This window comes from Papio anubis, chromosome 11 (genome assembly GCF_008728515.1).
Source record: "Papio anubis isolate 15944 chromosome 11, Panubis1.0, whole genome shotgun sequence".
NCBI lineage: Eukaryota > Metazoa > Chordata > Mammalia > Primates > Cercopithecidae > Papio > Papio anubis.
In genome coordinates, this window is record NC_044986.1 from 112146607 (window position 1) to 112162560 (window position 15954).

Here is a 15954-nt window from a genome sequence, read left to right on the forward strand (position 1 = left end):
GTCCAATATAAGCACATGGAGAGGGTCTGAACCCCATCACCTTGCCCTCCAAGCTCACTGACAGGGAGGCTCTGGAAGGGTCCCAGCAGACTCCTGTGGATTTGCAAATCTCTGCTTTAGGTAGAAACCAGATGAAAGAAAAGGTAAGCATCCTTTATACTAATAAGCAAACAACATTCCTGAAAAGTTAGTTGGTGCAAAAGTAATTGCATTAAAAGTAATGGCAAAAACCACAATTACTTTGGCACCAACCTAATAGATTGAGCCTGAATTTTATACACCATATTTCAAACGCTTTGGGAAATTATATAGCTTAGTGATTAATCATCACATTAGCTAATTGAACACCTGTTTCTGTACCAGGCTCTGTTCTAAGTATTTAATATGTGCCGAGTCATCTTTTCAGCCCTACAACTCTATGAGGTAGGTAACTGTTGTTATTCCCATTTTTCAGATGAGGAAATTGGGGCACAGAGAAGTTAAGTAACTTATTCAGAGTTGCACAGCAAATGGGAGAGAGCTGATTCAAAACCAGGCCACCTGGCTGCGGAGGACCAGCAGGTTCCAGCACACTGAGAGCACAGGCTCTAGGGCCAGTTGGGCTCACTTCAAAACCTGACTCTGATGCCTGGCAGCTTCGTGACCTTGGCCATTTGCACAACCTCCTTAACCTTCAGCTTCTTCATCTGTAAATGGAGGACACTGGCTGCCTCTGGTCTTCCTGTTCTAATTTTCTCTGTAAATTGAAACTAGTACCTGCCTCATAGACTTGTGATTAGGGTTAAATTCACTAGAACATCTGAAGTGCCCCCAAGACTGTCTGGCACAGTACGGGCATCTCTTAGGCTAGGATCACAGGCCTCAGCCAGACCGCTTAGTAGCTATGGTAACCTAGGCAAGCCACTGGCCTTTGCTACCTTGTGTGTAAAATGGGAACATTAACTACCTTGGCTTTTGAGGAAAGCATTTAGGAGAGTATTAAGTGCTCCATAATTTATGGTGCTATTATCCCTAATAATTTGGTCTTCCATACGGTTTAGTGCAAGGCTTCATGGAGTATTCATAGACTTCAGTATCAGTTCACTTGACAAGTGATGGGTTGACAGTCCATCAAAAAATGTCTTAACTGCCCGACCTTCCAGATTTCCAACACGTCATGCCCCGATCTTTTCATGAACACTGGTGATTACTGCTCATCGCTCCAACGCCATATATAACTCACATGTCAAGGTCATAGGATGACAGGCAGAATATATATGCACATGTATTCATACTGAGTTCAGATTACCATCTAAATGAGTGGACTAGGTTTTGTGCTCCAATGATGTCAAATCAGTCATTGTTCTTGGGGATAAAATAGAAAACATGATTTCAATGATTGCGTCCCAGTATCATATAAATGATCCCATCCTTAATGCTTCACATGAAAATGATACTGAAGCACAATTACATCCAAATGGATCCTATTGGCTTTGATCTGTGGGAAGGTATGTACCGAAGGCATACTCTATCCCTTACCAACAAGACAGTGATTGGTCTTTCCAGTCCATTGCTCACAAACGAAATTGCCACAAGTTCATGTATTAACTGTTGCTTCCCAATAGGGGCTGTATCCTTCCTAGAGATTGCAATGTGTGATTTTGTAGTGCACGGTGGGACACATGTTTAGGGGCATTCAAGCATATTCTCGTCAACTATGCAAGGCTCAGAAGAGCACGCAACTAGCAGGGCCTGCTGGAATCCCAGTGATCTTTGGCCGTTCCCTGGAGAACCACTTTCTCCAGGAAATATCTAAGTGCCACTTCAAACTGATCAAGAATTTCTTTCTTTTAGGGAAAAGGATTTTAAAATATCACATGCAGTCCTTTTAGGGTAGCAATAGATCAGTAAATACAATGATTCTTAAATTTTAAGTTGTTGATAGATATTAAGATATGTTACCACAATAAAGTGAGCCAGATGTTGGTATTATCAAAATTCTTTATCAGCCTTCCTTTACTTTGGCCCTTCTTCTTCTTAAAATAGTGTCAATCTTTTATAAATAACAAGAAATATCAATAGACCAACATATACGTATTTCATACAAAGGTGTTTTAAAACTGTAGTAATTCTCCAAAAGGATAATGACCTCAGTACTCCATTTCATTTAACCACAGATGAGTAACAGAGTTAGAGAAGTGTGGGTAAATCACTGACTTTGACTCACCTTTTGGAGATTAATAACATATAAACTAATGACTGCTGTGATGTCTAAAGCCTTCAATGTTAAGTTTAGTGGGTCTGTCAACCACACACACTCACATATTCACGCACACACACGCACACACACTCACATACATATACTCATGTACACACATACACATGCACAAACATGCACACACTTGCGTACACACTCACACATTCATATAACACACACACACACACACACACACTCTCCTACATTAAATACATAAATCTTACAAAGATTTCTAAACCCTTAGCCCTTAGTCAACTACAGTATTCTCAACAAATTACATTCATGAGCAAGAAAAAAATGATAACCTTTCCACACAGTTTCACTTTAATTGATGGAATTAAATGCAGTTAATTTGAAGTAAGTTCTAGAGGCTCCTTGACTTGTGTCCTCTCTGCAGGGAGTGGTTACACGGGTCTTGGGATGCTCCAGCAGCCAGGCACCACCTCCTTGCACGATAATGTTCAAAAGCAGTAAAGGGGCTGGACGCAGTGGCTCATGCCTGTAATCCCAGCACTTTGGGAGGTTGAGACAGGTGGATCACCTGAGATCAGGAGTTGGAGACCATCCTGGCCAACATGGTGAAATCCTGTCTCTACTAAAGATACAAAAATTGGCCAGGCATGGTGGTGGCTGCCTCTAATTCCAGCCATTCGGGAATCTGAAGCAGGAGAGTTGCTTGAACCCGGGAGGCGGAGGTTGCAGTGAGCCAAGATCATGCCACTGAACTCCAGCCTGGGTGACAGAGCGAGACTCCATCTCCAAAACAAAAGCAGAAAAGGGAGTTTCTCCCCATCATGACTCTTTTTATCATAGAGGAAATTGCTCCCCAGATGCCCCTCCCCGCTCCTCGATTCCGGACTCCACCCCAGACTACAGCTGGTCCATATTATTCCCATGTCTGAAGCAGTCACTCACACTCACATGGGGAGCAGAATCAAGGTGACTGATTGAAATCAGTGGTTCTCAAAGTGTGGTCCTAGACAAACAGCCTCAGCATCACTTGGGATGTGGAAATGCAAGTTCCCAGTCGGCACTCCCAATACACAGAGTCGGAGTCTGGGAGTGGGTCCCCGCGATGGAGCCAGAATCCGATGCAGCGCAGGCTGTCTGGAGCCTGCATACTTGGTACTGCACGGTGGGTTAAGGCTGTAATAATTGAACAGAGAGGAGAATGCAGATTGTACACCTTTCTGGAGCTTACCTCGGAGGCTCCCAGGTAGAGGTAGCGTGATGCAGCGGTTCCCAGACTTTTTGATTTCAGGGACCAGAAAATGTACAGATAAAAGGCAGGTGGGGTTGCCATCATTGTTTGTATTTGCCAAGTCAGTATATGAAAAAATATTATCATCTACTTTAGCCTTCGTTTACATAAGAAAAACCACACCAAAAAGGATATGAAATCAGGATAAAGGGCTGTCTTTTATTTTTATTTTTATTTTCATTTTCAGAGACAGGGTTTCGCTCCGTCACCCAGGCTAGAGTGCAGTGGCACAATCACAGCTCCCTGCAGCCTTGAATAAGGACAGTCTTTTAAATAAGACACATTTAGCTTTATTGAAAGTTTACGTAACATTTATCCTATTTTTCTCATTTCGCCACCGACCAACGGAAAATGTGCCAGCTCTTAAAAGTCACCAATGCAGGAAAAGCTCACACTTTGGGCAAAGTCAGATACGGTTTGAATTGTGTTTGTCTCTTCTCTTGTAGATGGTCTGTAGCCTTGGGAAATGTCTTTACCTTTATGAACCTCAGCTTTCTTGTTACTAAAATGGGAATTATAATAACTACCTTGCAGGATTTTGGTGAGATTTAGAGATAAGGAAACCAAGCACCTGATCTCTGGAAGATGGGTGTCCAATCAGTGGTGGCTGGGACCATCGGAAGACTAGCTCAGTGTCATTGACTGGGCTCATGAACGAATGAATGGCTAGCAGAGACAAAAGTTCATGATCTGTTTCCTCATTTATTTGAGACGAAAGGGACAGCTGGACTATTTTTAAGTAAACACAAGTGTATGGACTAGATGACACCCAGAAGACAGGAAGGAGATCCATAGAAATGGATCACAAGGTTACCAAATTGTTCTTGGGATAATTGTTTGGATTCCTAAAGTTCAACCAAGCTTGGGGGTTTGTTGACCCCAAACACCTCTGCCTTGAAGTGTTTGGAATCATTCAAAAATGACTCCAGCTGCATAATAGCCTCTCTGGGACTGACAAAGCCCTTTTGTGAGAGGAACAAGGTATTGCAGTGTTACGTGCTGAGTGGGTGGGCAAGAGGAAGGATAGTTGTAATATTGCAATGCAATTCTGACCCAAACCACCTGGAGTTAATGCAGACTTCACAGATTTAAGAGCACAGTCCCCAACAAGGTAGCTCTCACTGTATATGCCAGCTACGAGGTTGGGGGTCCCCAGACTACCTTTACTTTGACCAACCAGCTGCAAATGTGAGGGTTCCTGTGACCTCCTGCAGCTCAATAATTTATTAGAATGACTCACCAGAACTCAGGAAAGTGCCATACTCATGATAAAGGTTTTATTTTAAAGGAGGCTAGCCAGGACCCACCAAATGAGGAGACATATTGGATAAGGCCTGGGAGGGTCCCACATGCAGAGCATCTGTGCTGTCTCTTCATGGAGTTACAGTCCAACACTCTCCTGGCACATTGATTCTTTTCACCAATGAAAAGACTCCACTGAACCTCAGGATCCTGAGTTTTTATTGGGGTTTCATTATGTAGGCTTGATTGACTGAATCCTTGGCCATGTGATTGGACCCAATCTTCAGTCTCCTTCTCCTCCCTAGAGGTTAAGAGGTCAAGCTGGTCACACATGGCTCAAAGCCCAGTGTACAATCACATGTTTGGTCTTTCTGCTGATCAGTCCCCATTCCAAGTCATTCTCATTAGCGTAAACTCAGGGGTGATCCAAAGGGCTCGTGAATAACACAGATAATCCTTTTATTCAGGAAATTCCAAGGATTTCCTGTCTCCCTCCCCGAAATCAGGGACAAAAGCCAATCAAATTATTTATTTTACAATAGTAGCTAATGATGCAGGCATCCAGAGTCTTAAACCTTGGCCTGAGATTGTTGAAACAAGATGAAAGTCAATGTATGAAGTCTCTACTGCTCCCAAGCATGAACTGTAACATTAGACCACTTTTTAATTTCATCTCTTTACTTACTTATTTAGATGGGGGTCTCACTCTGTCACCCAGGCTAGAATGCAATGGCATGATCACAGCTCACTGCAGGCTCAACCTCCTGGGCTCCAGCCATCCTCCCACCTCAGCCTCCCTAGTAGCTTGGACTGCAGACATGCACCACCATGCCTGGCTATCTTTTTGTTTTCTGTAGAGACGAGGTCTCACTGTGTTGCTCAGGCTCGTCTTGAACTCTTGGCTCAAGTGATCCTCCCACCCTGGCCTCCCAAAGTGCTGGGATTATAGGCATGAGCCACTGTACCTGGCCCTAGACCACCTTTTTTTTTGAGACAGAGTCTGACTCTTTTTGCCCAGGCTGGATTGCAGTGGTGTAATCTGAGCTCACTGCAACCTCCGCCTCCTGGGTTCAAGTGATTCCCATGCCTCAGTCTCCCTAGTAGCTGGGATTACAGGCATGTGCCACCACACCAGCTAATTTTCATATTTTTAGTAGAGATGGGTTTTACCATGTTGGTCAGGCTGGTTTTGAACTCCTGACTTCAAGTGATCCGCCCACCTCAGCCTCCCAAAGTGCTGGGATTGCAGACGTGAGCCACCACACATGGTCCTTAGACCACTTTTTAACTGTCATCATTTTTTTTTTAATAAGTGCTGTGGCGCCATCTCGGCTCACTGCAAGCTCTGCCTCCCGGGTTCACACCATTCTCCTGCCTCAGCCTCCCGAGTAGCTGGGACTACAGGCACCCGCCACCATGCCTGGCTAATTTTTTGTATTTTTGGTAGAGACGGGGTTTCACCGTGTTAGCCAGGATGGTCTCGATCTCCTGACCTCGTGATCCGCCCTCCTCGGCCTCCCAAAGTGCTGGGATTACAGGCGTGAGCCACCGCGCCAGGCCAACTATCACCATATTAGGCAGCTCCTGCTGCCAGAACAAAATCTCATAGCCTGGGTGGCTTAAACACCAACATTTATTCCTCACAGTTCTTGAGGCTAGAGGTCCAGGATCAGAGTCTCAGCAGGTTTGGTGTCTCCTGAGACCTCTCTCCTTGGCTTGCGGACATCCGCCTTCTCCCTGTGTCCTCACTTGACCTTTCCTCTGTGCTGAAGTATCCCTGGTTCTCTTCCTCTTCCCAGAAGGACCCAGTCCTATAAGGACCCAGCCCCACCCGTATGACCTCAGGTAACCTGAATATCCTCCCAAAGGCCCTGTCTCCAAATGCAGCACATTCTGAGGTGTGCTGGGGGTTAGGACTTTAGGAATGAATTTTAGGAAGGCACCTAGTTCAGTCCCTAACAGTGACCTTGAACAAATGACCTCTTTAAGCAATTGTGAGGTATTAAGGCAGCAATGTGTGCAAAGCCACCCACCACAGAGCATCCTGAGACAGCCATGGGCCTCACTGCATCATTTTTATAGGGACACCCTGTGCTGCCTGGGATGAGCCTCTGCTTTCTGCACCTGGTAAGTCCGTGCTTCACAGGAATGGTCTGCTCTGCTCTTTCTCTGAAGACAGCAGGCTCAGCGTTTCTCCAGGGGAAGTCAGGCCTCCGGCTGGGGCGGCACATGCCAGCTCAGACCTGAGTCATCACTCTGATGTTACGAGTCCACTCCTCCCAATCTCAAGTGCTGTGGGACATGGCTAGTGGCTCAAGGCCCCCTTCCTTTCCTGAACCAGGAGCCTGTCTGCCGTGAGCTATGATGTGGGCCTGGTTTGCTGAGCCTGGAGCCAGCGTCTTTCACATGACCATGTGGCAATCTGGAAAAGGCCATGTGTCTTAAGCTGTCAGTGTTGTACAAGCTTAAAGGAGAAAGAAAACAGGAGGACGCCAATGGTACCCAAAGCCAACTTAACTGGAGTCTCAGTGAGAACCTTAGGACTTTACAACTACATCTACAGATGCCCTCTGTATTAGTCTGGTGCACATTTTATGGCAGGAATCCCATTGGCAGAGATGACCACAGAGGAGGGTCACTCAGAAAGCATTTTCTCAAAAACTATAATTTCCTTAGTCTCCTGTTCAGGTGGATGATTAAATAAATGGTGATTTTCCCAAAATGCCTTTAGAAATGGTGAGTCTGGCTGGATGCGGTGGCTCACACCTGTAATTCTAGAACTTTGGGAGGCCAAGGTGGGAGGATTGCTGAAGGCCAAGAATTCAAGAGCAGGCTGGGCAGCACAGCGAGACCCCATCTCTAAAAAACGCACAAATAAAAATTTTAATTAGCTAGGTGTGGTGGTGTGTACCTGTAGTCCCAGCTGCTAAGAAGACTGAGGTGGGAGGATCACTTGAGCTCAAGAGTTCAAGGCTGTAGTAAACCAAGATCCACCACTGTACTCCAGCCTGATTGACGGAGCAAGACCCTATCTCTAAAAAAAAAAAAAGGAAATGATTTTTCTAGCCAAGCCCTAAAGTTACATTAATCATTGCATTTATCTTACTCATAATTGGATGGTTTTTGTTCAATGTCCTGGTTAAGGTCAGTAGTTTAGACTGTATAATAAAGAAAACAGGCAATGTCCACATCTCCCAGTCTAAGGGCCATGTTGTAAGGTATGTAGCAAACAAAACAGGGGCAGGCACGGTGGGTCACGCCTGTAATCTCAGCACGTTGGGAGGTTGAGGCGGGCATATCACTTGAGGTTAGAAGTCTGAGGCTAGCCTGGCCAACATGGTGAAACCCCATCTCTACTGCAAATACAAAAATTAGCTGGATATGGTGGCACATGCCTGTAATCCCAGCTACTTGGGAGGCTGAGGCACCAGAATTGCTTGAACCCATGAGGCAGAGGTTGCAGCAAGGCAAAATTGTGCCACTGCATTCCGGCCTGGACAACAGAGCGAGACTCAGTCTCAAAAAAAAAAAACAAAGGGAAAGAAAACAGCACAGAGAGGAAGCAATGCAGCTGAGAAGCAGAGCAGCAAGAGATGAGTTTACAAAAGGAGATCGGAAATGGCACCTTGTGGCTGGGCGTGGTAGTTCATGCCTGTAATCCCAACACTTTGGGAGGGCGAGGCAGGTGGAACATTTGAGCCCATGAGTTTGAGACCAGCCTGGGCAACACAGGGAGATCCCTGTTTCAAAAAAAAAAAAATTAGCTCTACATGGTGGTGCATGTATGTAGTCTCAGCTACTGGGAAGCCTGAGGCAGGATTGCTTGAGCCCAGGAGGTAGAGGCTTCAGTGAGCTACGATCACGCCACTGCACTCCAGCCTGGGCAACAGAGCAAGATCCTATCTCTAAATAACTTTAAATAAATAGATAGCCCATTGTAATTCAGCAGTCTTTCCTGTGATGTGCTAAATAGGGAGATGATTAGAAAAGAAAAGGTGTGCCCTGTTTTTCATGGAAAGGCAGGTTCTAGAGGAGCTAAGTCTGCTTTCTTCCTCCGTCCCCTTAAGAGGTCTTCACAGGGCAGGTCACCATAGACGCCACCAGATTCCTGATTGCTGTCATGTCGTCAGAACAAGAAGCAGGAAGAAGAGAGTGAGAAAATGAAGGGAAGATAGAACATATCCAACCTACCAGTTCCAAACACACAGACGTGTGTGTTAAGGGTGCAACTTGCAGAAGAGGAGTGGGATTGGGATTGGATGGAGGAAAGCTGGGCATCTTCTTGTCGAATGCAAGGTTGCGCTGTCAGTCAACGTACCTGTGAACATATTGGTGCCTACAAAGAGATGAGATGGACCTTGAGTAATGACATTGCCTGAGTGGATAAGAAATTAGAAGCTGCCTCATCTGGCCGACTGTTAGAAAAAGTATAGTGGCTGCAAATGTGACCCTGTGATCTTTTGTAACTGCTGTAGGCTCCCCCACTGCCAGCTTTCTGATCTGCGGAAAGCTCTAAACAGTTTCATTAAACAAGGTCAGGAATCTTGGCTGGAATTCTTGGCTTCTCAGGGCTTGTCATGGGAGAGGCCAGCACTCAAGGCCCAATCAGGACTCCAGAATCCAAGTGCCAGGACCCCTGAACCTTGCTGGGCTCAGCCCAATATGCTTTGGGAGAAGTTTCTTTCCAGCTCACTGACCATATTAAGGGAGGGAGAAAGGCAGCAGTTAGGGTGGTTTAAACTGGTATTTGTGATTTTGGGTGGTTCTCTCAAAGAGCAACCCCCTTGAGGAAAGCATTTCTTGAGCCAATATTTCCAAAAATGTGCTGGAGAGGGGTCTGTGTCAAGTAAGTTTGGGAAATGCCTTGCAATGTGTTCCCATGTGAGATGTGGGCACATTTGCTTAAGAACCACTGAGGAACCCCGGAGTGAAGACCCCTGGTTAGTCCGTCTTTCCAGGCCCCCCTTGACATGAAAAACCCTCCCTCCTAGACCCTAAACTTATTTTGGGGTTTGTGACTTCTTCAGTTTTGGTGGAACCAGGGCCCGATGCAACTAACGCTCTGGAAAGTGCCATAACGGACTCTGCCAAGACCATGTGAGACCTTTTCTACCTCTACTAGGGGTAACAGGTGGCTCCAAACAAGCCACTTTACGTTTCCGTTTCACTGTTACCTCCCCCGTGCCCCCCCAAAAATTGTCAATTTCTGTACCACCTCTTTTTCCTTCCCAGGAAAGCTACCAAGATCAAGGAAATGACAGAAAAATGCTTTGGGCTATGATGTGACCAAAATGTCAGAGGAGTGCTGTAAGAGTTTCTTCCAAGACAGACTGATGCCCATTCCCTAAAGAATAACCAAAATCTTGGCCCAGTACATTGGCTCACACCTGTAATCCCAGCACTTTGGGAAGCCGAGGCAGGCGGATCACCTGAGGTCAGGAGTTCAAGACCAGCCTGGCCAACATGGCAAAACCCTGTCTTTACTACAAATACAGAAATTAGCCAGGTGTGGTGGCTCACATATGTAGTCCCAGCTTCTCAGGAGGCTGAAGCAGGAGAATCCCTTGAACCCGGGAGGCAGAGGCTGCAGTGAGCTGAGATCGTGCCACTGCACTCCCGCCTGGGCAACAGAGTGAGACTCCATCTCAAAAACAAAAACGAAAACAAAATCTTGAATTATCTACTGAGCTGTGTAGTGCCCAGCTCATAGTAGGCACTCTCTAAATACATAGTGAATTAATGAATAAAAATAATAATACAGTGGTCCCTGACTTTTTTGGCACCAGGGACCGGTTTCATGGAAGACAATTTTTCCAGACCAGTGGAAGGGGGAGAGGGGATGTTTTTGGGATGATTCAAGCACATTGCATTTCTTGTGCACTTTACTTCTATTATTACATTGTAGTATCTGATGAAATAATTCTACAACTCACTGTAATGTCATATCAGTGGGAGCCCTGAGCTTATTTTCTTGCAACTAGACTGTCTCATCTGGGGGTGATGGGAGACAGTGACAGATCATCAGGCATTAGACGCCTGAGGGAGCACACAACCCTAGATCCCTCGCGTGCACAGTTCACAATAGGGTTCACGCTCCTATGACTATCTAATGCCACCACTGATCTGAAGGGAGGTGGAACTCAGGCGATAATAAGAGATGGGGAGCGGCTGTAAATACAGATTAAGCTTCACTCACTCTCCTGTCACTCACCTCCTGCCGTGGGACCCGGTTCCTGTACTGGTCTGTGGCCCTGGGGGTTGCAGATTCCAGTAATAATACATAAGGACTATAGAACTATATGTAAAAGTATATAACCACATATAAAATGATGACTGTTTACATGCCAGGCATACTACCATTACCCTTGTAGGTTTTCACTAATTCTTGAGGACAACTGTAGGATAAACTGTTGTTATCTCCCTGCTACTGTTGAGGAAACTGAGGCACAAAGAGTTAAGTAGGTTGCTGAGGTTCACACAGCTCCACGAGTGAAGTAACTGGGCTCAAAGCCAAGTTCGGCAGCTATCAAAGCCCTCCTCTTAACCATTACACTTGCCGCTGTGCTGAATGAATGCATTCTGAAAAGGATAAGAAAGCATATTTCTTTCTATGCATCCTAATGACCTCCATCTCCGGCCGCCCCCTGGCAGCCTGACTCTCGGGTCTTAGATAGATGATATCATCATGACATGTTTTCTGTGCACGCTGCTATCACGGGGAATTATCTGATTGTCTGGAAGTCCATTTGCTAAAGTGGGACAAAGGGAAAAACTGGGCAGAGAAGAATTTCGGAGGTAAGAATGAGGTCTTGTGTAGTCAAGAGGGGCAGTGTTAACCCTGTCAGCTTAACAAGCCATTTGCCTCTGTCTCTCGCTCATTTAAATCACCTGCTGTTAATAGCCTTCCTGGAAGTGTGTCCCCTGGTAACACAGGCTGATCTCAGTTCCCTGTTCACCCCCTGTGGGCCCCCATGCCTCGTTCTCCTGGTGTGCTTTGTAATGCTGACGATGACTCTCTGGACCAGAAATTTCCGACACATCAATTTCGTCTTCCCTCTGCCCCGAGGGGTGAAGTCAGTTCTTCAAAAATTTTCTTTCTAATGTCAGGCTTTCAAATTCTGGTATCCTTTGACTATTCAGAGATTAATACTTAGAGGAACTGGAAGAAGCCTCCAGGGGCAGGGGCTTGATGCCTCCCCATTTTCCTTCCTCCCAGAGAAGAGGACAAAGGACTGTGCTCATGTCTGCAGGCCGGGTTATATTTTAGGGAAGATGGGACTAATTTGTGTCCGGAGACTGGTTTCTTAGGAGAACTGATTAAGCTGCCTGGATGCTTGGGTTTTTTTTTGTTTTGTTTTGTTTTGTTTTGCTTTTTGTTTTGTTGTTTTCTGAGACGGAGTCTCACTCTGTCGCCCAGGCTAGAGTACAATGGTGTAATCTCAGCTCACTGCAACCTCCACCTCTCAAGTTCAAGCGATTCTCCTGCCTCAGCCTCCTGAGTGGCTGGGATTACAGGCACACACCACCGTACCCAGCTATTTTTTATATTTTTAGTAGAGACAGGGTTTTGCCATGTTGGCCAGGCTGGTTTTGAATACCTGACCTCAGATGATCCGCCCGCCTAGGCATCCCAAAGTCCTGGCCTGCTTGGTATTGTTCGAATCAGCTTATACATTCCCAGGAAGGAGGACTTTTCTCCTTCCGCACCCACTTTGGATTTAACTTTTAAGCACTCAGAGCCTGCCTCTGGGTCAGACTACCTGGCTTTGAGGCCCAGCTCCACCATGTCATAGCCAGGTGACCTTTAATGTGGGAATGATGATAACAAGAACATACGCCTCATAGGGTTGTTGAGATGGTTAACTGCAGTCCTGTATCGATTAGTGGGCTCTTGTAAAGACTTGCGAGATGCTAGGCATCGTTCTAAGGGCTTTCTCTGTTAGAAGGTCTTTGATCCTCACAACACTCCAATGAGACAGGTACTGGTATTGTATTGACAGGTTCGTTTAACCTGCCTGAAGCCACACAGCCAGTAAGGAGCTCCAAATCTGGGCTCTTAACCACCGGGCACAGGGCAGGTGCCCCATGAATGTCAGGAGCTGTGTGGCCACTCTGTGAGCTCCTGAAGGTTGGTGATACGGTTTGGCTGTGTTCCCACTCAAGTCCCACCTTGAATTGTAATAATCCCCACGTGTCAAAGACAGGGCCAGGTGGAGATAATTGAATCATGGGGGGTGGTTTCCCCCATACTGTTCTTATAGTAGTAAGTAAATCTCATGAGATCTGATGGTTTTTATAAATGGGAATTCCCCTGCACAACCTCTCTCTTGCCTGCCGCCACGTAAGACATCGCTTGCCCTTCCACCGTGATGGTGAGGCCTCCCCAGCCATATGGAACTGTGAATTCATTAAACCTCTTTTTCTTTATAAATTAGTCAGTCTCAGGTATGTCTTTATTGGCCGTGTGAGAACAGTCCAGTACAGTCAGGGACCGTGGCTTCCTATGGCAGATCCATGTACCCGTCACCCTACCCAGCACATAGTGGGTGCTCGATAAATACTATTCTGAATCCAGGGAGACATATGTGTGAAGGCAGACTGTACACGGAAAGGCATCAGAATTCTAATTACCTCACAAATACGCATTTTCCCCACAACACAGTGATTCTTTCTTTCCAGATGCTCAGTCCTAGTTGCACTCATTAGAATCAACAGATTCCCACTTTGGGAGGCTGAGGCGGGAGGATTGCTTAAGGCCAGGAGTTCGAGACTAACCTGGGCAACATAGCAAGACCCTGTCTCTACAAAAAATTTTAAAAATTAGCCAGGTGTGGTGGCTTGCACCTCTAGTCCCAGCTACTTGGGAGACTGAGGTGGGAGGATCACTCCCACCTACCCCTTGGCCTGCAGACCAGTCCCTAGGGGTGTGCTTGGAGACCTAGGCCATTCCCAGCTTCCTGGCAGGAGCCCAGGAGTTCAAGGTTGCTGCGAGCTATAATTGTCGCACTGTACTCCAGCCTGAGTGACAGAGTGAGACCCTTTCTCTAAATAAAGATAAAGAAAAAAGAATCCACAGATTCCTTGACCCACCCAAGACCAATCAAGTCAGAATCCCAAGGGTGCCCCAGTCATCTCTGGCTTTTTAAACTGCCACGCTGATTCTAATGTGCTCCCAGGGCTGAAATCACTAATTTAGAAGATCCAGGTGATATTTCTACACAGACCTCCTGCTTCCTGTTCTGAAACCTCTCACTCTGGACAAAACATGAGGGTCTGTTTGGAGGAAGGAATCCCAAAGAGTACAGTGGATGATCCTTGATGCAGGTATTGCTGTGGACAGACAGGGAGGACACTTCAATCAAGCAGCTAGAAAGGACAGCTTGGGATGCAGCTTGGAAGAGCTACCGAGAGGGAGCAGCCGAAAGCAGGCAGTAAAAGCCGTGTCTGAGTTCACCCCCAGGGAGCTGGGCCAGCAACTCGGTGTAATTCATTGATTCTACCTGTGTACTTGATCATCAGAACCCACCTCACTCATATGCATTAGCATGGAAGTCCAGGCCAGGGTTTTCATTTTGCTTTTGTTCTGTTTGATTTTTCCCTCCACTCTGACAGAGGAAGTGAAAGTCTTGAAGATTACGTGCCAACAGGAGATTGCTGTTGTTTGGCTACAAAAACCCTGAGCTCTTGGCCTGGATGAATTTTGATAGAGGCAGGAGTCCACCCAGCACAGTCTCCGTCCCGGAGTAGCTCAGCCTCTCCCCCAGTGAATGCCTGGGTGTTCCCAGACAGTGGCAGCTGGGAGATCTCCTACCCAGAAAGGAAGCAGGATAAGGATGTAATGAGGATGTTGTTAAGAGGTTGGCATGGGGAAGGGAAATGCACAGTGGACGTGTGGAAGGAATTAACGAGCAGTAAGTAATAACTATGTGTCAAGAGCTGAGTTACATGCCCCATACACCATCTTCTTTAACTCCGTGGTGTGCAGAAAGTTGGAGATATTATGTCCACTTTACAGAAAAGAAGCTGAAGCTCTGGGAAGTGAAGCTACTGGGTCCTGATCCCACAGCAGTTCAGGAAACCTTAATGCCAATCCAAGTCTGTGACTTCAAAGCCTTCTTGTTTCCTAGCAGCAATCTTAGGTTCTTATTTTATGTGCTTTAGAGACAGGATCTTGCTCTGTCACCTAGGCTGGAGTGCAGTGGAGCAATTATAGCTCACTGCAGGTCTCAAACTTCTAGGCTCGAGCAATCCTCCTGCCTCAGCTTCCCAAAGTGCTGAGACCTCAGGTATGCACCATCATACCTGGCCAATCCTGGGTTCTTCAGGCTGGGATCTGATGCCCAGGTCCGCAGATGATGACCAGTAAGGTTGATGTCATCCAAAGAAGGTCAGAGACGTTGCGTTTGGTCTAAAACCCCGCAGGGACTGTAGAAGTGAGCATCCTACCTCTCTCTGTGTGTGTGTGCCTCTTTGTCTAGCTAAGAAGTGTCAGGTCTGGAGTGATTTCTAAAAAGCAAAACTGGCCGGGCACGGTGGCTCACACCTATAATCCTAGCGCTTTGGGAGGCCAAGGTGGGCGGATCACTTGAGGTCAGGAGCTCAAGACCAGCCTGGCCAACATGGTGAGACTCTGTCTCTACCAAAAATAACAAAAATTAGCAGGGCCTGGTGGTGGGTACCTGTAATCCCAGCTACTTGGGAGGCTGAGGCATGAGAATCACTTGAACCCGGAAGGTGGAGGCTGCAGTGAGCCGAAAATGTGCCACTGAACTCTAGCCTGGGTGACACAGCGACACTCTGTCTCTGATAATAGTAATAATAAGCAAAACTTACAATACCATGTACTCCTGTGCACACATACACAGACACAGGGATGCTGCATGACGTGGAACATGAACATACATGGTCAAGCTTCCCATTTCTCTACACCGTCTGCTTTGCTTTCTCTGGTAAGTAGAGCAAGGCCTCCCTTAAAGCCTTCGATGGCAGTACTGGGGTTACATTAATGTGTTCCCTCCTGCTCGTTCTGCAGGGGGCAGCACTGGTTAAAGGAAGCCACTGGAAGCGGGCTATGGATCCCACTTTCTGTTACAACCATAGAATTCTGTGGCCTATAGAGTCAGGACAAGAACCTTGACCTCTCATCTTGGCCCAGGGCTTATTCAGAGTCTATAGTTTGGTCTGGGAGAAGCTCTGAGAGGAAGATGCACGCTTG

At 46.5% G+C, this 15954-nt stretch overlaps 1 protein-coding gene and 1 long non-coding RNA gene across 14 annotated transcripts in view; both read left to right on the forward strand.

Moving 5' to 3' along the window:
• The window catches only part of FRMD4A (FERM domain containing 4A), a 693308-nt gene that overhangs the window by 489805 nt on the left and 187549 nt on the right, over positions 1-15954 (forward strand). The gene's annotated exons all lie outside the window — the stretch shown is intronic.
• On the forward strand, positions 6208-9281 carry LOC103887327. Its single transcript, XR_651386.4, has 2 exons — positions 6208-6866; positions 8807-9281. It is a non-coding gene; the product is annotated as an uncharacterized LOC103887327 (long non-coding RNA).